General features: G+C 38.0%; 1 long non-coding RNA gene across 1 annotated transcript in view; it reads right to left on the minus strand.

Moving 5' to 3' along the window:
- Positions 1 to 1,224, minus strand: part of LOC138113818 (uncharacterized) — a 183,367-nt gene extending 182,143 nt beyond the window's left edge. Inside the window, exon 1 of the long non-coding RNA XR_011152344.1 lies at positions 895 to 1,224. This is a non-coding gene — a long non-coding RNA (uncharacterized lncRNA). The remainder of the gene's footprint in view (positions 1 to 894) is intronic.
- Between the last annotated feature and the right edge of the window lie 22,223 nt (positions 1,225 to 23,447).

Below are 23,447 nucleotides of genomic sequence, written 5' to 3' on the forward strand. Positions count from 1 at the left end.
CAACAGTAACTCAGTATTAATTCAACTGTGCTAATTTGCTGAGAGTCAATAAGTGCCCAATAAACAGGGGCAGCACTGCTGAGCAGCCAGTGCTGCTCCTTGCACCAACCAGGGGCCTCAAAATTTCCTTCTAGGTTATACCTGCTGCCTTTGTCATGACTATCACGATGACCAGATAATCTTCAAAAACAAGATGGACAAATAAGAAGGAAGAAAACCAAATTCAGGGCCACAGCATGGGCAGCTGATTTGTCCAAAGACTAAACCAACATGGATATTCAATTCTAAAAGTAATGATATAAATTAATTTTTAAAACTGAGTGATGGAACACTTGTTCTCATGCCTTGGAAGTTAGCTGCTGGACATATGAAGGGTCTGCAAGTGTCAGGACTACACTTAGATAAATCCAGTTAATAAAATCCAAGCCTGTTGTATGGCGGATACATACGGCACAGCTTTAAGACAAAAAAAACCCAACCCCTCCCCCCAAAAAAACCCCAAACCAAACAAAAAAAGCCAAACCACTCATGTTTGGCAAGTTTTCAGAAACTGAAGTTCAACTATGAACTAATATCTAGAAAGGCGTTAGAAAATATAAACCTAGTAGCTTACACATAGGTAGTGAAATGAATTTTGATTTTTTTAGTTCATGAACAAAAGTAATGCTGAGTAACTAGAAAGCTTCAAATTAGATTACTGCAGCAGCCATTTAAAACCTCTACCACATAGAGACATGTACCTTAAATACATAAAAAAAATCATTGTTTACTTCCAAGTGAAAAAGCATCACAGAAGCCAATGATTGCAGTATCTTGGACTTCGAAAAACTCAGTTATATACATTGAAAAAACAAACAAACCCAAAAAAGCAACAAATCCGTTTCTGGTCCTTACCTTCCAAAATCACACACAGAAGTAAGAAGTGAGGAGCAACAACCACTCAATATAGCAATGCAATCATCCATTCTCAGCTAAGAATTACTGCCTCGAAACTAAAAACCTTCTCCAACAGAGGGTTTGTAAGGGGTGTCTTAACACCCCTTGCCCCACATCTTGCAATCCTTTCCCTGGGGCAACCACTGGCTGTGCCTCCCATTCCAGCCAGGCTAGACCTTGGGGTGACTGCGCCTTGCTGGGTGCCATCAGAGAGGGGTCTGTGCTCTGAACCCTCCAATGGCAGGCAGGGGAAAGCCCTGCAAGAGTTCAGCTGCCAGGCAAAGGTGACTACAGGGACCACAGCAGACATGCTTTTGCAGCAGGGGTAAAAGCACACGTCCTTTGGGAATGGTATGCATGTAAACATTTACCAACAGGATGAGGTCATGTAATCTCAAGCTCAAAGCAAAGGGAGCAAGGTACCCAGATCAAAGTGTGTTCAAGGCAAACACTGAAGCCTGGAGAGAGGCAGGGTGATGGCCTCCCTGCACCATGAGTGTATCCCAGAGCTCTGTGCTCAAGCTCACTGTCCCTTATTCACTCAGGGTCATGGTCACAGCTCGGAAACCTATTTTTCAAGTGCCAATTTTCAAGAACCCAGCTTTTCATAGAAAATTATTGCACTCAGAAAAGTAAACACCTCAATCAGACAGAAGGCCAGTAATTAACATTTGGAATAAATATTGGAAGTTATCAAGGCATCTCATGCTAATACCATGAGCTGCACTTGGACATAGCTCTGGACAATTCAAGGTGCTGACAGGTGAGGTTATGCATGGTCTTGATGAGTTTAAAAAATCCTGCTCTGCTTTCTCCCTTCCCGTGTGTTTTGCTCCACTGAGGAGCTGTTGCTTAGGTTCTGCTGCCAGTTTCAGTCCCCAGGAAAATTGAGAACAAGACTGGCAGGTGGGTCTGAAGCCACAGGATCTGAAAAACATTCATCTCCCCTCAAACCCTTGGGTTTAGATCTGTCTGCTGACCCCAAGGACACGGAGTCCTCCGGGATGCACGGTGTGGCCGCCAGCTCCCGCTGCACCGCGCTTCCCGGCGGTTGCCATAGCACTGAAAGGCAAACCTAGCAACAGGCATACAAGCTTCCCAAGCACACAAGTCCAAACCACATTTTTTAAATAAATTAAATTATCCAGCCTTGCCTGTTACCCAAAAAAAAAGTACAACATGTTTCAAGAAGCTGTTAAGAATGTGCCATTTCTGTTCAGATGCACTAGAGAAGGGGTTTAATTACCGCTAAAATTAAACGATAAGTGCTGTGCTGTGACAAAATTAAAGTAGCTTGCAGGAAGATTTGCTTTTTAATATGCCTTTTGTAAAAACTATTCTTCTTGCAGTTATTGATGGTATAAGTAGTTATGTTAGGCATCAGAAAGCAAAATAAGAGTTTAGCTTTTATTTTAGATGTTTTTCTTGCAACGCTGATTTCTTTATTAAAAAATGTGGTAGTACAGAAGTTTATTTGTTTATATTAGCATCACAATCAGAGATTATTTTTGTCTGTTAAAAATCAATCCCACTACAGCTCAGGATCTTTACCTTTCATTTTCTTGTGCCTATCAACATGATTATTCAATACATATCTTAAGGGTCTCCAATGTCTTCAGAGGTGTATAAACTTTGCTTCCAAATTTCTCTACTTCTTCAGCCTCAAAGCCTTGCATACTAATATTTTAACTCTGTGATACACAACTAAAGAAACAACCTGTGGAGGAAGCTAAGATCATAAAGCATTGGACTTCTGTGAATTTCTCACAGTTAAGTATATTCTACACAATAAAAATACAGTGATTTCAAAAAAGGGTATAAAGTTCTATAAGCCAAATAGACATGAAGGAGATTGAAGAAATAGACGAATGTTCTGCTGTTATTACCTTCTCTCTGTTGAAGAGTTTTTCCCTGGCTCAGATTATTTTTTTCCTGAACAAAACATATTTACAGAAGGAACCCATTGGGTAATCATTCTTTCCCTCTGAAATCACAGCCTCTGAACTGTGTGAAGATGACTGGAGGGATAATTCCAACAAAAGTGCCCCACCAGGTTTTGCACTCACTTCTTTAGTGAAATTCAGGCTGAATGAAGTGGTTCCACTCACTGCCCTTAGAAATTTCGTTGGGATTGGTTTGACTTGTTTATCTGTTATGAAAAATTACCAACATAAATAAAACACTTCTCATCCAAGAGTCAGAAGGGAACACACAATGTTCTACTGAGTCCCTAAGGAAAGCAACCGCATGTTCATCCTGACAAAATTTACCCACAACAGCTTGGGAGAGGAGATAAGCAAGAGGGGACAAATTTCCCAAGTGCTAAGGAGGAATACTCCTTAGAGGAGAGTGCAGAAATAGGATGGAATATATCTGTGTGTCAACATCAAATAAAATGCAATTATATATTTTAGAGGTTCGTCATTAAAGTAAACTTTGAAACATGATTTTTTGCTCCTGCCTGCCCTCAGCATGGTCATGAACCTCCAACAACTCCAAAGAAACATGCTCAAAGTCTGATTAGAAGCTTTTGGAAGGTTGTAATTTTTTTGAGTATCTCCCCTGATGAATGCTGACTGTTCACATTCGTGTTGATATATCTGGAATCACAACTCATTAAATTGTTTCCATCTGCAATTGGTCTTTTCAGGGAAGGTGCTTGTGAATTAGAAACCCTTCCCCCTCACACACACTTACTACAGACAAATATTAGAATCAAGATAGTAACACTCGTGGCAAGTCAAGTACACACAGAAATTATACCATCTGGCACAATTAGTCAGCCTGAGGACTGGTTAATGAACTGTAATATACACAATTGAGCGTGCATACTGAAGTTGCAATTCTTTATGATACCCGTGGACATGTAAATTCAGTAGGGGACATAAGAAGCCTTTCTAGCATATAATTTATTTAGGAGTTTTTTTGGTATTCACTAGAATTGGAACGAAAACCTTTCCTCCAAGACATTTCTGTATACCTCTCACTGTTTCTGTAGCAGTAAACAAATGATTTTTGGGGTTTATATACAGCAGAAACAGTAAGAGACATCTAGTTCAGACAGAGGTTTTGATAGCTTTCAGCATTACACAAACACAGACACACAAAATAAATTTGGGGGTTCCACCATCAAACTGTGATTTAAACACTGTCTGCTGTGCATCAAGAATGACAAACATCACCATCCTCTGCACCTCATTCTTCTGCATACACTAATTAGCAGTGCCTGAGGAATCAGCTCTAATATGGTCATCCACCAAGAGAAGACAGCAGCTGTTAACTCCCCTCCACAGATACCATTACAGAATCCCATCAGCTCACTGCCACTGAGAAAATTAATATCTTAAATGTGTCACTTCATAGATTCTCCTGCTAGCTCTGCTGTGGCAACGTTTCTGTTTAAATCCTCTTCTTTTGAGGGCTTCAGTACTCATATATACAGAGAATAGTACTGTATGTGCACTGAGAAGTCGTGACTTTTCACCAAAAGAAGAGTTAAAAAACACAGGTTTTAACAAATTAACCATTTAATGAACAATTAAGTGAACAATTGTACTACATGATGGCACCAAATTAATTTCTGTATAGCCTCTGATACAGTGTATGCACATCTCTAAGCAAGCATACATCTATGTCAGAAAATCATATTTATTAAACTCAATTTTATATATATATGTGTGTATATGTGTGTGTATACATATACACACACATTTTGTCCCAAGCACAGGATTTCAAATTACATCTTGCTTATGTCAAGTACTTATATTTCTTCAAAAGACCCACCAATATTATGCAAATATTTCTGGCACCTGTGAGGTCCCAAATACTCAACAACTTAGTGAGCAATGTTAAAAAGGAAGAGAATTATCTTTGTGCCTTACCTAGTGCTTTCTCCACTGTACTGTGTGAATTTCCTCAAAAGAAATACTTTTTTGTTTACAAGAATTATGTAGCAACAGGAGGAGCTGTGGAAAGAGAGTGAAAAACAGAGCAGAATAAATTGGTCTATGAAAATTTAGGCTGGCAGGTCTAGAGGGCTGTGTCAGCACATTTCACCTACTGGCACAGGTCAACACTTTTGCATATATAAATTGACAAAATAGGTTAAAAACTCTGCAAAGTACCCACAGGTAAACACCTTATCCACTTCTTCCCCCTTCCACAGCACTATATCCTATATTGTTGTCATTATTTAAATGTTATTGAGAAAGCTATGTTAAGTGAAACTGGCCTGCTTGAGAGAGGTTCTTTGGGTCAGTTTTTATTTTTCATTTAACACAAAACCTGTCTTAGAAAGCTTTTTTTAACCTCCCTCAGTAGATACTGAGCATACTTATCTGGAAGCTCCAAAGGGCAACAATGCATCATCTTTTAATTAAAAGATTTATCTTCTGAAGAAGCAAGAAGAATTCACCATCAAACACTGCTTTGGCAAACAAAATCCCACTTTTATTTATGAAGTCCCCAGAAGGTTGTTCTTTGCAGTCAGCATTGGTTCCCAGCACAAGATTAAAATGAAGGTATGCAGAAGGTATCTGCCTGTATCATTAACCACTGCACTTATTTGCAGAAGGGGAGTAGGCAATTATGCCAGGCCCACCTCTACACATCAGCACCAGGAAGCTACTTCAGTCTAAACACTACAGATCAGTTCCAACCCTGCTCCCTTGGAGCTAAATAGTCTCATCCTTCAGTCACAGCAGCTCAGATGGGCTGCTTGGGGAGTGCTCCTGCCGACTCACTGTAAAACTTTCCTCTGCACTTAGAGCTCTGTAAATACATGATCAGTGCTTCTGATGTACTCTGTGTGCTCCCTAACACTGCCAAGGGAAATGTAAGTCTGCTTTATAGATCAAAAGTCCTTTACTTATGCATGGGTTGTTTGTATCGATCAATTTAGTGCAATTATTCATATTAATACCCATAGGGAATTGCAAGAGATGAGAAGGAAGAGATTGCTATGGACAAAATTCAGGGCTAGCATGGGGATTGCATGGGTGACTTAAAATTAATTTGTATGAAAACGAGAAGCTGTTTCATTAATTCATTAATTCCATTAATTTATGTTGAAGGTGGTGGTGAGAAGTCCTAAAAATTTTATGTTGAAGAGGAATCTGTACCTTCAGCTGAAATTAGAAAACTATTTTGAAAGACTGCATAAGGATAGGATTGAGTTATTCCAGAGCTTTTGATAATAGTACATAATTCAGAACTTGCACACTTCACAAAACTGCATGCATGCCTGATTTCTCAGGCTAATCTAAATTTTCATTTCAGAGTGTTTGTCTTCACCATGCTCAGTTTTTTACTTCAGTGTGCATTATTTTGAATACAAAAAGATTGAAGAGTTTTTAGAGTTAAAATTTGAAAATGTCAAGAAAAAGTTTAAGTCTAGCATGCAAAGGATAAAAAGCAAAGATTAAATCATTGTGAAATACAATTTTTCCAAACAAAGGTACAAGCCTTCTGTTCAACTGTTTTTTTTTGGGGGGGGGGAAGGGGTGCCACTTTGTATGTAATATTTATGCTGGCCTGGTAACACTGCAACATGATGAAAGTCTTATACTCCACACTGCAATTCTCTCAAAGTACCAGGAAATTTTAAGTAGTCTGGGTAAAATTACCAAGGAAGAACAAAACAGAACACTCCTTAATTGCCTTGCTTCCTCAGATGCAGAGTAGCGCTCACATTTGACTGAATGGCATTTACAACGTGAGACTTGGGTCTTGGTCCAGGTCCTTGTCACCTGATAATCTGCTGCATTAATAGGAAACCATGGTTATAAACTGAGATTACTGAACATTTCAGCAATAGGATTTGAAAAAAAAAAAAAAAAAAAAGACAATCACTAAAGCTTAAAAGAAATCGATCTATTCTACAATATAAGTTAACTGAAGTTTACGTGTAGTTTTATTTGGTATAAATGGATTTGTGATGAAGATAAAGTTATACTGACAGACCTTTAAAGCTTCCCTGACACACTGTGTTCTGCCCTCCTGCTTTCTTCCCTTTCCCTGTTCCAGTGCCAGTTCACAAATTCCCAGCTCTTCATAATTCTTTGTTTTATTCAAAGCTCTGGACTAAACAAACAAAGTTCATTCTGCTTTATAAACAACCTTTCCGTTGTCTGTGCATATTGTTGTAAGAATGGCTGCATGGGTAGGGTTAGGAAAATATCCCCTGAATTTAGTTTATCTCAGAGTTGGCACCGAGGAAAGCCAGCTTAGGAAGTAAGGCATGCACAGAATGATCCTTCTTCTGGTGTATTCCCTAGATTTGGCAAACTAGCTGTTCATGGTCTGAAGATTGCCTTCAAATCTCATATGTTACTGTCACTAATGAACTTCTTCATGAAACTACTATGTTGCTCCTTAATCTACTTGCTGTTGTAGCTTTTACAGCTTCTTAGAATATATTCCACTATTTACTTCTTAATTGTATAAATATACGTTCACCAATGGTACATTATGAAAGAAAACCAAGTCTTTCCATCAAACTGGTTTGTTGTTGAAGAGTTTAGACAAGTTTTTATTTCCCCAGCTTTTGTTATTGCCCATTAGAAGTACCAGATATTTAGATGGCATGTCACTACATTGTGCCAGACCTTCCAGAAGGAAGCTGTTGTTCCATGCACTAAAAGCAACTGATCTGTCTGGACACCGACCCAGAAGACTTCAAAAGCTATATTGTATCACTGAGTCAAAGGGCAAGCACCCCTTACGGATGCAGTACAGAGTAGTTCCTGCTACACTTTTATTTTTCCTGGAAGTTTCCATTTAAGTCTTCACCCACATTGACCCTCATTAGCTCATAAAAGCCAGCTAGATCCCAACTCAGGATTCAGTTGCATAGAAGACACATATTTGATATGCTTTCTACAGACTTTTAGAAAGCAAACCTTTTTCTACAATCACAGATATACACTTATAGAAGTGGCCTGCTGATGCATGCAATGTATAGATGATGGGAAATGCATCCCTCTTTCAATTACTGAAATGCACAAAAGTGAATTGGAAAAGTCAGTTTACCATGAGGCATTTGAAGAGTGAAGATAATTCAGCTAAATACTGAATAGTTTGCAGGTTTTCTTTCCCAGAGAAATCTCCTTTGTCTTCTACTTAATATATCATAATTTCTCATCTTGCTCTGCCCTTTGCTCGTTATGGTAAACTCACATTTAAGATATATCAGCAGCAGCAATTACATGGTAAACCTACAGATAAAAATGGGGAGAGAGCAGGAGGGTCCTCATATTTGAATAGGATTTTAATGGGAGAAGTGGCTTTAACTTTGCAGAGCTATTTCCACATGATATTCTGCTCTCCCATCCTTAAAGCTTCTGTCAAAAACATTCATCTACAAATAAGCCAGGTAATTACACTTCCGAGCAAATTGTTTCAGACATTGTCCTACATCTTATTTGTAACAGTTTGTGAGGCAATAAGACAAAGTTAATTGATAGCTAAATTATAGGGAGATGAATTTAGAGGGTTAATGGCTTACTGCTTGCAACCACATTTTTAAAAGACCTAGAATCTGCATACCTATATTAATATTTTAAATGACTGGAGAGCCAAAATAGTGGGTTTTTCTCTCTCAGTTTCAAATCTTCAAAAACAAACACTGCATCAATCTTTTTCACAAGAATCAGAACAAATCACTCCTGCTGCTTGCCAGTCTTTATATGACACTGGAAATTACTCAGGCTCATCTCTGAGGCTTGCTCTGAGATAGTAAGATAGAGAGGCACTTGGCAGCAGCTGTTAACCCACCTGCAGAGACAGCTTCTGTCTCATTTCATCTCCTGAATTGCTCAAGCCACCAGACTAATGTTTACTTGTTCACAATTAAAGGCACCACATGGCCCTCTGGGACTGTGCAGGAAAGGAATGTTGGAGCTTTCAGGGCCTGAAATCCAAGCTGTTCCTCTTGTTTAAATATTGGACAGCTATTAAGCTGCGTATCCTGGAATGCCAAAATAGCTCACCCAGGGCTGCAGTAAACCCTCACTGACAGGGTGTACATGACCACTCTCTGCTAACAGCTGTTTCTGTACTGGAAAACCTAAATTACCTGTTCACCAGCATCCCAATTTATTGTCATCTTCGTAGGAAATAACCATTGAATCAGCAACACTTAATACAGAAAGATGTATTTTAGAGGATTAATTTGCCTGAGAAGTAGTTAATGTTAAAAAAATAGCATATATTGTAACCTACTTAAACAAACTGACACTCACCTCCTCTTAATTGTTATGTCCTTGGAAATTAGTTCTGCTAACAGCTATTGTTTTTTTCCTTCTGGACCACTAAAGGTGACAATAATTCTGAAAAGTAAACACATTTAATACTGACAGGCAGCATGTTAGCATGAAGCCTTGCAGTGCATTTGTCTGTTGGTGTTGTGTCATAGCAATTATCACTACCAAATATCGACTATTTTGTTATTCTTGTCATGAGCAAGCTAACAATAGAATGATAAAAAGAAAAATTAAAAAAGCCTTTTTTACATTAATGGTTTTGACTACTTTGGGAAACAAAAAACCTCACGACACAGAAAGCAATTCTACCTTGATTCCAGAGAAACAAAAATAAAACAAAACTAAGAAAGTGAGCTTCAAAAGCTGAGAGTAGTTAGCAGCATTTTTTTAGGTTATTTTGTTTACCAGAAAACATGAATTGCCATACATATAATTTACTCATGAAACTCCAGAAAGCCAGAACCCATTTTCACTCCGGCTCTCAAGAAAACCGAACTTGAGAGAGTCACTGGGAATTGTTGCTCTCATTGGGTTGGTACAGCCCAATGGAGGAGTAGGAATTCCCCAGGCATGAAGGTCCCCTCACTTTGTGATAACAAGCAGTCTCAAAAGCAAGAGCGATCCAAACTGCTCTCTTAATGGCTGAAAAGCCACAAGCCTCAGAAATTTCTCATTTAATTTTTTTTCTGAGGATCCCCAGAGTCAACACACAGCAGATATACAAGTCCAAACCAACCAAATCCAGGGCTGTTTTCTGCCCAACGGACAGAGGAGCAGGCTAAGAGAGTCACACCAGCCTCTGTTTTGAGCAAGAACTAAATTGCACATCTTTTGTCTAATCTTAATCCAGATACACAAAGGCTGCAAAGTATTACTTCTAGGTATGATATTTACTGTTGGATATCTCAATACTAAACTCTTGAAGATCAACAATTTAGCTGCTAGGAGAGGGTAAGCCCAAGAAACCTAGCAAATTAACCCAGCACCTACATTTCTTGGTATTTTTCCCATACATGGTGCAGATTTTCTGAGTTGTTCTCACAAACACAGTATTTACCAGCTTTTCTTAGTTTCTTCTGTCTAATGTAGGAAAATTCCCCTTATAAGGCAAAAGTAACCATCATCTGACTTTTTGCTGAGTGACGCAGGCTACCAATGGGAATTCTTTGTTGCCCAGAGTAGTGACTAATCACAGTTTCTACTGCTCCCTAACTCAGTTGCCTGCCATAATATAGATTATGTCTTAATTTACACTTGGGAAACTTCTGAATTAGGCTGTGTTAATAAAAGAAACAGAGTAAGAAGGAATCAGATTACCCAGAGACAAGCATTAAACTATTTGGTGCTTTAAATGCATACTAGCATTTCAATCAAATCACTGCAATTGAGTAGTTCATGTTTTGGAATTGTGCTCATCAGCTCAAATTTGCTAACCTTCGTTCATGATTTCTAATGTGGCTAATAAGCCTTTTCTCAGAAGCAAATGCTTCTGCCTGTTTTGTAAATACCAACTGCTACCTTGTATGTTTGATTCCATAATAGCGAGTGACTGGATGTGCTCTGACATACTGGCCTATAGAGGAAACAAACCCAAACAAAAATGTCATTTACCTTTTTCAACAATTATTTGGTAATCTCGAAAGTGTTCAACTTCTTTTCCATCACCTGTCATTCTACCCTGGTTCCTAAGCCACGCACACTTTTGGCTGCTCCCACTGCAGGACCCAAAATAGAGACCAAAGGAAACCTAACCTTTCTCCTGATGCCCTCTCTGCCACATTTGCCCGTCTCCAAGGGGCCACACTCAAAGCACTCCCTACTCCTGAACCCCCACCTTCAGTCTCAAGACTTCAGTGAGCTCCACCCACAGACATTCTTCTACATACCATACTTTTTTTTCACAAATAAAATTTTGTTGTGTTTTACAATAGAAGAGTGAAATTGTATCTTCTGATTTCTTCTTCTACCTTTTTGCAAAATAAAAATAAATGACCACATAGGATTTCACAGTTCTAGGTTTTAAGTTCAGGTTTCCAAAACACTTTGCATTCAAATTCGTAAAATTATTTCCTGACATATAAATAACTATTTTCCCTATCTTTCACCCAGGAAACAGAGGCAATCAGTATTGGAAATTAAAAAAAAAAAAATAGTGATCACTCTTGACTTCCAGTTCTTTCATGCAAACCACAGTTCCTCATCCTGAGCCAGGGCAAGTCAAAGTCAGCAATCTTAACATGCCTGTGAATGTGCATGCAGTAAATTTGACAATAAAGATCTCCCAGAAAACTGAAGGATAATAAAATGTCAACTAGTAAAACTAGCTGATGCCACAACAAGAAGGTTACTTTATGATTTTCATATTGAAGTAAAAGAGAAACACTGCTTTTTATAGAGAAATGGTTCATTAAAAAAAATAATAACACTGTGTTCATTAAGTTTTCTTATTTGATTTTTCAAATGCATTATACAAAGCTCTTATGCATGAGATGATGCCATTTTTGTACTTATTAAGAACATCTTAGTATAAATATTCAGCCTTTTAGGAAAAGTTTTTATTGCAGAGACTATCTATTCCCTAAATTGTGTTGGGAGTAGCTGAGGAAATGAATCACCTAAGATTGATGCTCTCTGTCTTTGGAGTAGCTTATGCTGGATCTTATCTGGAAACATTGATCTATTAGGTCACTTAGCTTTATAAGAAAGTATTTTTTAATCTGATTTATGAAGAAGTTCTGTGGGCTTCAGACTGTGATTATAAAATTGCTGTGCAGTAACACTAGGTTCTCTTAAGAAGCAAGGAGAATGAATGTTTATTAACTTACCTATAATCATAACAGGCAGACACTTCAGTGTTGATTTTGCAGAGGCTTTTAATTAAAAGCAATTTATGAATAATAAAGTTACCTGTACAACTCTATGCCTGACTACAAGATAAAGATGCACAAGTCAGATAAAAGGGTATCTGAGGATTCGTAGTTGATGAAAAGTGAACAGTGGTCTAAGAAACGGCCTACACTGAAACTAACAAAAGCCACTCAGGAATTACCCAAACCAGCAGAACATCTCTTATAAACTAAAAAGCTTAGCTTCTATAATTTTCAATTAAATAGGGTTTTTAAGCCTATGATTGTATTTCCAGGGACATTTACCTTAAAATAATCACTGGGAAGGATTTTTTAGCTGGATTCATATTCATAACATAGAAAGTTATACCGACATTCTGAAACTGATTGAAATCACTCCTTGCTCATAATTTCCCACCTTGGTTGGGCTTGGTTGCTGAGAATTTTGGGAAAGATCACCTTCCCTTAAAACAGGCATTAAAAAGCAGCAAAGTGAACAATGAAAGGAATGGGAGGAGAATTCTGATGCCTTTCCTAGGTAGCTTGCCAGGCAGCCATGTGAGCTGAACCACCCTGTCTTCCACTAAGCAGAGAGATCATTTCCTACAGGAATCATCCACAGAGCTAAGTACTTCCACATGTACTCAGCATTATTACAAGCCTCCTCAGTTGTCTTCAGCAATAGTTCATATTTATGTATGTTTTAATGTTCTCTAATCTCCTAAAACCAGAAATCTCAGCGGGGAACGAATGTGAGCTTTTCTTTATTTACCACCCTTGTGAAATCCCTGCTCTTACACTGAGATACATCTACACACAGATCTTCATTTTTTGTTGCTAAATAAAACTCTCTTGCTTTCACCATCCCAATATTTATCTATTGATCATCAAAATAGAACAGACTTCAGTGTGGATTTTAAGGGAAAAATAAAGCTATTCTGAATTCATGTCTTCTGCTAGATCTCCTTGACATCTAAATACTTATGAAACCAGCATATTTCTATCTACAGTGTTTAAAACCTGGCTTTCTAAGGAAAATTCCTTTCAGGGTAAGATGACATTGCTAAATCCTGAAATTCAAGGTGCTGGCAGCCAGACTAGCTGTTGTTTCCTTCTTCCTCTCATACAGTGTTGACAGAACTGTCACCCTTTTGTGTTGCAACTAAAAAATCATTCAAGTCCCAAATGCCACCATTAGCCTGGTCTGTAGTAGACAAATTTGCCAGGTGAGAAAAGAACCCAGGAATTAGACAGTGCTTCCTTCAAGCCACTGGTCCTTGTGCAGGCTGTTGTCAGCTGCATTTCCAGCATGACACACCATTACAAAGCACCCCCCTTCCAAAGGGACACACTGTCTGTCGTGAGCCTCAGACCCAAACCCCCCTTGCCTTTATCTACTACAATGAAATCAAAGTTCTAACATGATTTAGAAAAACAATTCCTGGTGCAGGATTAGCAAGTGCTTTTGCAGCAGCAGTAAGCATTAAAGGGCTGGCTGGCATCCCATAGACAACACCATTATTCAGCCTGGTTCAGCACAATTCTGCTTGCACAACACATTCACTGTATTTTTGTTCCCACATTTGTTCATTATTGGCTGTATTAGCATGAGAACAGGATTTCTGTCAGTTAGAACTGTACAAAAGTTTACAGATTTTCCTCACAGGGCATCTTGCAAGTATTATCTTTGATTTTATTCTAATTTATTCTGAGTCTCTTCAAGTTTTGTTTTGAATTCCCAGTCAAATTCATTGAAGCTAACAATGTCGACCAATATGGCAAACACTCCTACAACAATGCATGTCTTTTCATCTATTTTGCTTGAAAACTATTACAAAATTCCTGAAAGTGCCTTCTTTCAGAGTATGTCCATCAAATCAATTAGTACCCATCACAAACATCACCTGCCCACATAACAGGTGCAACCTGATTTCTATCCCAAGAACTTCAGAGAAAAAAAGAGCTCAGGCAATGAGTTTGGTTTTCTAAAAAGGCTGCAATAAAACTTAAAAGCTCTCAGCTGACATTTTTATTCACTCCTAAATGCAAAGCTTATCATTCCTGCCTGTTCATAAATATTTTGAAATAAGAATCACCAGGTAACATGGCAATCTCCATACAAAAGCCATCACAATCACATAATCATCCATCAGCAGTCATTTAGTTCCTAGTTTTCTGGTACAGTTATTGATGTACCTCACTGCTTTATTGTTGTATTTTCAAATGGACATTTGAATACAGGTAAATATAAATGGTTGTATTAAGGCCACCTTTCAAGGCTCAGACATGTGTCTGGGAATGCAGAAAACAAAAGGCAAGCTCTAGTAAGCAAAACTATGTTAGAAGGGAAGGGAAGACCCAGCCATCCTAAACAAGGACTGACAACAGGACCTATTTGTACTGCTTATTGTGTTTTCTATTCCTTTCTAACCTACAAAGGATTTTTTTTTAAATGTATTTTATTTGTCGCTATTGGAACTTGTTTTGTGGTCTATGACAGAGCTGAAATAATTGCCTAAACAGTGTAATTTGAGGTCACGGCAACAAAAGAGGACAGGAAATTTAAAAACCATAAGGCTGTTATGCACTGAATAATGTGCAGGGTTTTTTAAAGACATTTGTTTATTGATTAACCTGAGTTTAAAACACTGCAACAGAGGGGTTAGCTCTACAGTGAGACTCCCTTCTAACCAGGTGTGAATTTGCACCTCACAAGAGCCTCTGACTTATGCCCTGCTCCCTGGGCATGCTGGTTTGCCCACCAGAGCCACAGGGGTTTTTAGCTAAGGAGCTAAAAATGCCAAGTTGCCTCCTCTTTCAGAGAGGTGTCTGGACTACTCTGAGGATGGGGAAGCTCACTCCAATTCACAAAAAGGAATTAACATAGCAATTATAGATGCTTCTTTTGGTTCTGTTCTACATTTAAGACCAGCTGACAAGTACTTGATTAGTGAATTAAAAGAGAAAGAGCAAATGTTTCTCCCTGGGATATTGTGCCATGCATGTTTTCCTAAAAAACTTGGAAGCTTTAAAGTCATTTCCCTAAAAACATGCAGATGTCATCTGCTCATAGAAATGAGCACCTCTCTTGTAAGGAAAATGGTAATTCTCTACTTAGCACCTCATATTTTCACCGTTGTGCATTATATAAATATTTGGACTAATGTAAATAGCTCTAATCACAACACATAGGGCACTCCAATGACTTCACAAAAGCAGACAAAGTTTTGACTATTCTTTTTATGGTTTGTATTAAACTCCTCAGGCTAGTTGCTTGAAACTCTGCCGTTTCTGCTGTTCACCAGATTTAATAAAAGCATACATAAAAAAGAATAAACCATTAAAATCCTGAAAAAATAATCTCTAAATCACCTAAAGAGCTGTCCTAGGAAAATATTTTTACTAGCCTATTCATACTGCTTTGCAACACATAAAATTACATCCCAATATTTGAGATTTCAGAAGATGTTACTCAGAGGAAAATGCCATAACTGACTACTGATTGACTATTTATCCTATGTAACTACTGATTTCATATTTATCCACAGCTGTGATACACTTAATTAAAAAATGTAACAAATAAGGTGCCACTCATAAGCAGTTCTAACAGATTTTGCATATATTGGATGCCTTATTTAGTATTTCTTACAAACAAGAATTTGGTTTCCTTTTTTGTAGCACAAATGATTCACAATAACAGGCAATACATCTTTTGAAAAGGAACGTAAAAAAATCAGAATATGTTATTCAGCTTCTATTTCAAAGGGGTGAAGTCTGGGGAAATCTACAGACAGAGAGGTCCTGTTCTAAGATCCAAACTGAAGCACATCACACAATCATACCGTTTCAGATTCTCATCAACAGAGAGGACCAAGAATCACAAAGATATTTTATACCAACTGGCAGAGTTAGATTTGAGAGGTTTTTATTTCCAAGGGCCAGCACTGCACATTTGTCTATTTAAAAACATTTTATCTCCATGTGAATTTCTGAATAAGCATATCCACCTAGGTTGAGGTCAGCGGAGACATATTGGTCCAAAAAAGCAGTCTTATATAAGGAAGGAATACCACATTTCATTGGAAAAGGGAAGGGAAGGGAAAAACATTATCTATCCTAAAAGTGAATCAAGACAACAGGTGAGTCTCAAGTGAAAGAGATATATCTATTTTATATATAAAAATACAAGATAGATTTGGAGCAGTTCACTTAAGAGACCATGATATAAATGTAACAAAAGTCAGGTGCTATCACACATCATTTTTTGATAGCTATTACTTGGCAAAATGCTTAGGGAATACTCAGCTATCTCCACTGCTGTCCTGTCATTTCCTGCCTCACCCTGTCTGTGCATTCACTGATGCACTGCATTAAGTATCCAAGTAGTCCTTCTGACTTCTTTTATGTATGTTTAACTTCACAAGCTAATTTTTTTTTTTTTTTTTTAACCATACAGAAGACAAGGGTTAAGAGGGGCCTTGGCTGTTTTTCTGGAGATCAAGCAACCCCCAAATTATATGCAAGGTCAAAATGACTGGCTTTTTTCTGGGTGCAAAAGCATTTTTCTTACTCATGTTCCTGTTGTAAATGAGACCCTCATTCATTTCTTTACAAGACCTTCATCTATAAGAGGGTCATAATGGCAAAATTCTTTCATGAGTAACTTAAGAAGTAAAGTAAATTCTTCATCTGCATGACACTGGTCACCTTTTGGCACTTTCACAGGTGACACTTTCTACCTGCATAGGATTGTTGATCTTTTTTCCATGGAAGAAAGGGTCTGTAAGTAGAAGTGATCTATTTGATTACATCAGATAATATAATGCAAAAAATTAGGTAGGACTTTGAGCGAGCATACCTGTTCTTCAAGTCTGCAATAGCAGCAGTAACAAACTGAAAAACAAATACCTGCTGAGAACAAACATAGTTCAATTAAAGAAAAATATTTTCCAAACAACAAAAGTGCAGAAGTTCTCAAACTATGGTGGCAAACACTTCCCCAGGGAATGTAACCTGTAGGGGTGCTACAAGTATTTGCCATAAGCATGGTACCGTACCAAGTACAAATACATTTACAGCATGGCATATAATTAGCAAAATAATTTAATCACGAGATTATTATATTCCTATCAATAAAGCAACAAGTTTATTTTCATGACAGTTTTCTTGTATGTCATGCAATTATCTAGAAAAATTTAAACCCAAGGTTTTAACCAAGCAACATAAACACCACAAGGTGGGTTAAAGAGAGCTTGAATCAAGATTGGTTTTTTTAATTGAATAGCAGAGCTCTGATTATAGTTATAATTTACAATACACTTAATGACACACAGTTAATATTCATCTTGAAAACTGTTTGAATATTCATTCTATCTGAAGACTAACCAAATTTCATATATGACTGCAGTGAAGGATAGTCTGCTGGCTGCGATAGGTGACATAGCCACTTTAAACCTGAAAAAATTTGGGTCATTTCTGAATTTGGAGGTGGACAGTCAGAAATGTCAACTAAAGAAAAAAAAAACAAACCAAAAGGAACAGAAGACCTACAGAAAGAAAAGCATTTATGCATTCAATATAACCCCCCCACAACAAACAAAATATTAGAAAGTTTCACCAAAAAGAGGTACTTCAGTGGAAGTGCACCTTTAGCCCAAACAGAGCTAATAAAAATCTTAACTGGCTATCACCACTTGACCCGTGCTTTAGATGAGAAAGCCATAATTCTCTGCTTAGCTGTGCCCGATCAGACAGCTTGCCTGCCTTCAGACTGCCAAGCAGCTCTTTGCTTTCTAAGAGACCCATTGACCACAGAGGTATCACCAGCAGCCTTGTGTGGCTTTTCAAACACCCACCTAAGTGTTATGACCAACACTTTCTGAAATAAAGGTCCAACAAAACAGGGATGGTTCCTACAGTGCCAATCTACAAGATACTTAAAAATCTCCAAAGATGGAAAAACAAAGAATTAAAAACATGCTTAATTCTACAAGATTTTGAAAGCATAAGGGATCTTTAGCTAGATAAGAAGTAATTTCAGAGCCAAAGGTTCATCTTTTTCCAGTTTCTGGTCATACCGTCTCAAGGCTCCTCAAGAATCAGTTATTTCCTGTGCTTTAGTGTAGTGGAAAAGCACATAAGCTACATGCTCTGAAGTAGGAGCAGGAAAAAACCCACAATCCTATAGGGACTTGACAGTCTTCACCCCAAGATAGCTCCCATCCCAGCTCACAGGGAAGTTTTATCTACCCACCATCCAACTTGACAAAAAGAAGAGTTTAATCTCTCAGTGGAGTTTCAGGTAGTCTGAAAACACTTTGACCTTTAAATCTCTATTTTTAGTAGGGAAGGGTTAGAAATTTAACAAGAAAAGGCTTTGTCTATATTAGCAAATAAAACATATCAAGGGACATAAATTAAACATGCCAGCTGGCATAAAAGATCCTACAGTTATGCTGGAAAACTTCCTTTTTCTCCAAATCTCGTTAAATGCCTACTGAAAATATCCCTGCCCAAGCTCAGATCTGAGCTGTAACAGCAAATTTTTTGAGCAGACTAGTTGTTAGGTGCCAAAATCATACCTGGGAATAGTCATTTTTGTAGTACAGACAACGAATCCCAGTCTAGCATGCTGCACACAGACCGAGTTCATTAACTGGCTACCTGGGGGTAAGCCCTGCTGCAGCTGAGCAGCAATCAACACTGAGGCAGTATTGGGTGAGCAGGACTCACCCAAGGTACAGGTCCACATAGGCCAGCAAGGTCTGCCTAAATTTGTGTTCCCTGGTTCACTGCTCTGGAATTCAGTACCAATCATGACACAAAACCATTGTGTTATAAATAACTACCAGTCAGACTTCAAGGATATCATTTAATTAGCACTTGAAGATTTGTTTTTAACTATATAGATGTTGGCAAGTTTTAGATTATATTATATAAGTCTGTTGAGCCTGGTGCAATACTGATGCATGTGAAGGGAAAAGGTGAACACAGCAATCATGAAGGGAGATAATATCATATTATCTTGACTTACTTTATGGGATGTGCAGGCTACACATCCCATACAACATGATCCAGGCCCTTGATTTCTTATTTCATTCCTCACTCAGTCCAGCTGCCTCTAAAAGTATACAACACATTAATTCAACTGCATTTCAGGGCAATATTTGTTTCAGGAACTTCACTGCATTGCAAAGTTTGTATCACATCACCTCAATGCTCAAAGGACAGGGCTGAGAAGGAAGCTCAAGCAGCTGAGTGCTCAAAGTGCTCGACTAGGGTAGAGAATACTAGCTGTCCAGGTGGACAATTACACTGTGAATCAATCAGAACTTTAAGTTATCCAGCATAGTACTTAACCTAATGCTAAACTCTCAACACATCTATTTTCTACTTCCAGCCACACTGTTAATGTCAGACTGAAAGATCTTGCTTCAAACTACAGAGTGCTAGACTTGTTGCCAAACTCAGTCTGCCTTTATCCCATCCAGACTAATTGAACATCCCTTTTAGATGACCTTCCAAACAACCATATTTATATTTTATGTTTTTATTATGTAGCAGTTGCATTACAGAGGACATCTCAAGCATTAGACTCCAGCATCATTATGACTCAAAAAGACTACAAATAATGCTGTGTTTGGCCTAGTCTGGGTCTTGGACCTCATCTCCAAGAGGGGTACAGATTACAGGTGGTGTTACACACCCCAGTCAGAGAGGACAGCGAGCAGCAGCAAATGTCTACCATGGAAAATGTGTGCCTGCTATCAAGGGAGTTCAACTAGAGCTGCAGCTAAAGCACAGCAAGATCTTATCAGGAGTCAAGAAAAAATGCATGGTTTGCAAGATCTTACCACAGGAAATTCTACCTGTATTCATATGCATTAGATAAACTGCAGGTGGTGCAACAAAACTCTAAAAAAGAGAGAACTTTAGCGCAAACATTTTTTTCAATCCGGATGTTCTCTTGCCATATCAATGTGCCAAGTTCAGCATTGCAGGAATGCTTATGGCTTCATACCACCGTTCAAAAGGGAAGGCATGCAAACGACACTGCTCCAGGCCATGCCTGGAGCCCTGCTAGTGCAAGGGAGAGTAAAAGATTTTCCACAGCAAAGTTACTATCTTCAGAGAAATTCTGCCAACTGCAGCCAGACAAAAATTGACAGCAGATACCAGTGTTTCCTGTAGGTTAAATTAGATCCTGCCACCTGCAGACACCAATAGCAGGATGACACAAGTATCTGGGCTGCTCATCTCTAGTGAAAGAGTAGCTACGTGGTGGCAACTTCTCTGGGAAACTTCAGAAGGTGTATCTCAGCCAGGAGCTACTGCCTCTTCCTCACTGTGTTGCAGTTTGTCCTGGCAGGGGCTTTAAGAGAAAGATAGAGATATTTTAGCCAAAATGCAGGCATTTAATAATGTGGGTATAACAAAGGTTAAAGACTTGACATGAAGCAGGCTTAGAAAGTTTGCCCTGCTTGGGGCTTCCTTTCTTAAAAGATGCCCAGGGCACCAAAACACACTTATTTCAAGGTAATACTAGGATCAAGAACCTTTTACCATATATTGCCATGAGGAAGCTTTAACTATCATGAGATACTACCAGTGAGGCAGTAAAATATTAGAACCTTTCAATGTCCCAGAAAATAAAGGAGAACCTTGAGCTGGCTTTGCAGGAAGCTCAGTTACCAGTAATTCTGTAATGTCATGGCCAATGCTTTAAAACCTTCTCAATTCATTCAACAATTCATTCTCAATTCAGGCAACAATTCACTGATGTTAGACAGAACAATATTCAGCATTCTTTCTTCAGAAAGAATGACTTTAGATCTTCCATAAATACCTTAAATACACCTAAGTGTAGATAGTCAGATGAGACTGCATCATGGCAAGAAATGCCAAGCTAGTTCTACCCTGAAATTTAATACCTCCATCGTGGGCACTTCAAGTAAGTATGGCACAGCTAAACAGACAAGCCACTATAAAAATGTTAATCTATCCAGGGACTGCAACTTGTTTTGCAAGCATCATTATTTCAATCGCAATAATATTACAGCCTATTATAAGTGGCACATGCTAATATTGAGACAGTGATTCTTTAGTAGAACAAACAAAAAGCGAGAAGATAAAACCACTTATTCAGATTGAACCCGGCTGTCTAAGGTAAGGTAGGAATATAAAATTGCTTTAAAAACCTCAAAACCAGTTTGAATTTGTAAATGTAAAGCTCAGCTAAAGAAATGTTACAGAAATTGTGTAAATGGTGGTCAGTGATGGGGTTGTTAATTTATGATTAAATTTACAACAATTTGTGGTAATATGTCAGAGAGGCCAGAAGGTGGGGCTTGGAGTTGCTAGAGCATTTTTAGTTTGCTTTTGTTTTGGTTTATTTTTCTTCTTTTGTTTTTGAGTAAATATTTTACCATTTTGATTTATGCATCTCAGAGCGTAGCTACAAGGTGCACTTCAATGCCATGATCACAGATGCCCACTGCCAGCCATTACTAAAGAAAACACAACTCACATTTAAGGTTGACAGAATTTTAAAATATACTGCATCTGTGATAGGTTTAAATTCAGATATAGGGTTTTTTTAAAGCAAAGTATTTCATAGGGTTGCCAAAACCACGTAGAAGAGCCAAGGATCACACAGCACATTTCCACCATCAAGAAAGACACAAAGGCAATAGAGGGGTTTTGGATTACTGCTAACACGAGAGCAGCTCATGATTATTTGCTGTCCATGCCTGTGAATATGTTGTCATGAAAGTTAGCAGAAACACTTCCACTTCCTTCAGACAGCATATATTTAAATGTGGGAATTCTACCCAGGCTAACTTATTTTTAAGCCTATATTTCCCAGTAAAAATAAGTTGAACATATTTGCAACTACATAATAAAGAAGGAAGCAGAAGAACATGGGGATTATAGTGGCATTAAAAAAAAAGAAAACCGATATTGAAACCAGTTCTGTAACAGACCTATTAGACTATACTTTTCCTCATGGCATAGACAAAAAAGAAAATTGTAACCAAGATAGAAGGTTGGACTTAACTAGTTTAAAGCGTTATGAAGCAGAGATTACCACAGACCATTTTAGTGAAGGCCACTACTAAAGGAAACTACTGCTTAAAAAAAGCCACCAAAAATACAAATAAAAAACCCAAACAAACCAACCCAAAAACCACTACACGTCCTTGTGTTTGAACCCTCTCCCTTCAACTAGAGGAAGATGTATTCCTGTCACCTGATGAAATATTACTCCATAACCATTTTGGGATTCAAACAGAAAGTCTAAATGTTAAGAAATTAGTCTGTACCCTAGTAAAGCTAGGAAAAACTTCAACTTTCAGAGCTGTAAGCAGCAGCTTGGGCTCTGTGAATAAAATCACTACATATTTGGATGTTGTAAAATGCAACATTACCACTAACATGGATCTTCTGGCAGAACTTGTAGAGGACAAAAAGACATTCATGAAAGAAAAAACCTGAAAATTGAGAAAGAAAGAGTGGAAGCAACTGCCATAAGAGAGCAGAATACTTGAGCTTGAAAATATCACAGTCTTCACATCCAATTTAGTGAATTCCCCAGAGGGCAGCAATAGAAATAATGATCCTTCCTGTCATGTCACTTGTACAAACACTGATTCATCCAAGCCCTGCATGAAAAGGCATAATAAATAAAAAATACAACTTCCTGTTTAGAACAATGACAGCCATTCTTCCTTACCAGGAATGTGTGAAATTAACAACAAATGTAAAATCTTTTGCTATCTAACAGCAGAAGAGGAAAAAAAAATTCACAAGCTTTAGAAGTTACCAATGTAATGTCCTTGGGAGACATGAAGGTATGTTAGAATGAAAGTGGACTAGTCAAGGAAAAGAGCCAAGAACAGATATTTTTGTATTCAGAAATGAAAGGCATGTGCTAAAAATCTTCACAAATTAAAAAAAAAAAAATGAAACCAGGCAGATGCCATGAATATATGTATCCTTTTAAGGGCCTCCAGTGCTGTTCCCATCAGAGAGTACACGTGTCTTTCCAATTAACAGAAAAAGAAAAGTCGTATTTTATACCAACGAAGGCCTTACAACGATGAAGAGCAACACACTAAGTGATCAGTCTTAGGGAGTCTGGTGATTGCAGGTATTTCAAAGCAGTCATTTCATATTAACTGGTACATTTGACTGGAAAGAAAGAAGGAAACTGCTTTCAATTTGACTGTGAATTTCAGTTTCATTAAAAAAAAGTTCTGTGCCAAATCTGTACCAGCATACAAAATAGGAGAGAGAGTTCCATTTTTTTTCTCCTTAATAGTGTGCATACTTGAAAGAATCAAAAACATGAATTTGCACAATTCTCAGGCTTCTAGCTTTCTTGAGTTTAGATTTATGTTTTGAA

The sequence above is a fragment of the Aphelocoma coerulescens genome, chromosome 1 (assembly GCF_041296385.1).
Source record: "Aphelocoma coerulescens isolate FSJ_1873_10779 chromosome 1, UR_Acoe_1.0, whole genome shotgun sequence".
NCBI classification, from domain to species: Eukaryota; Metazoa; Chordata; class Aves; order Passeriformes; family Corvidae; genus Aphelocoma; species Aphelocoma coerulescens.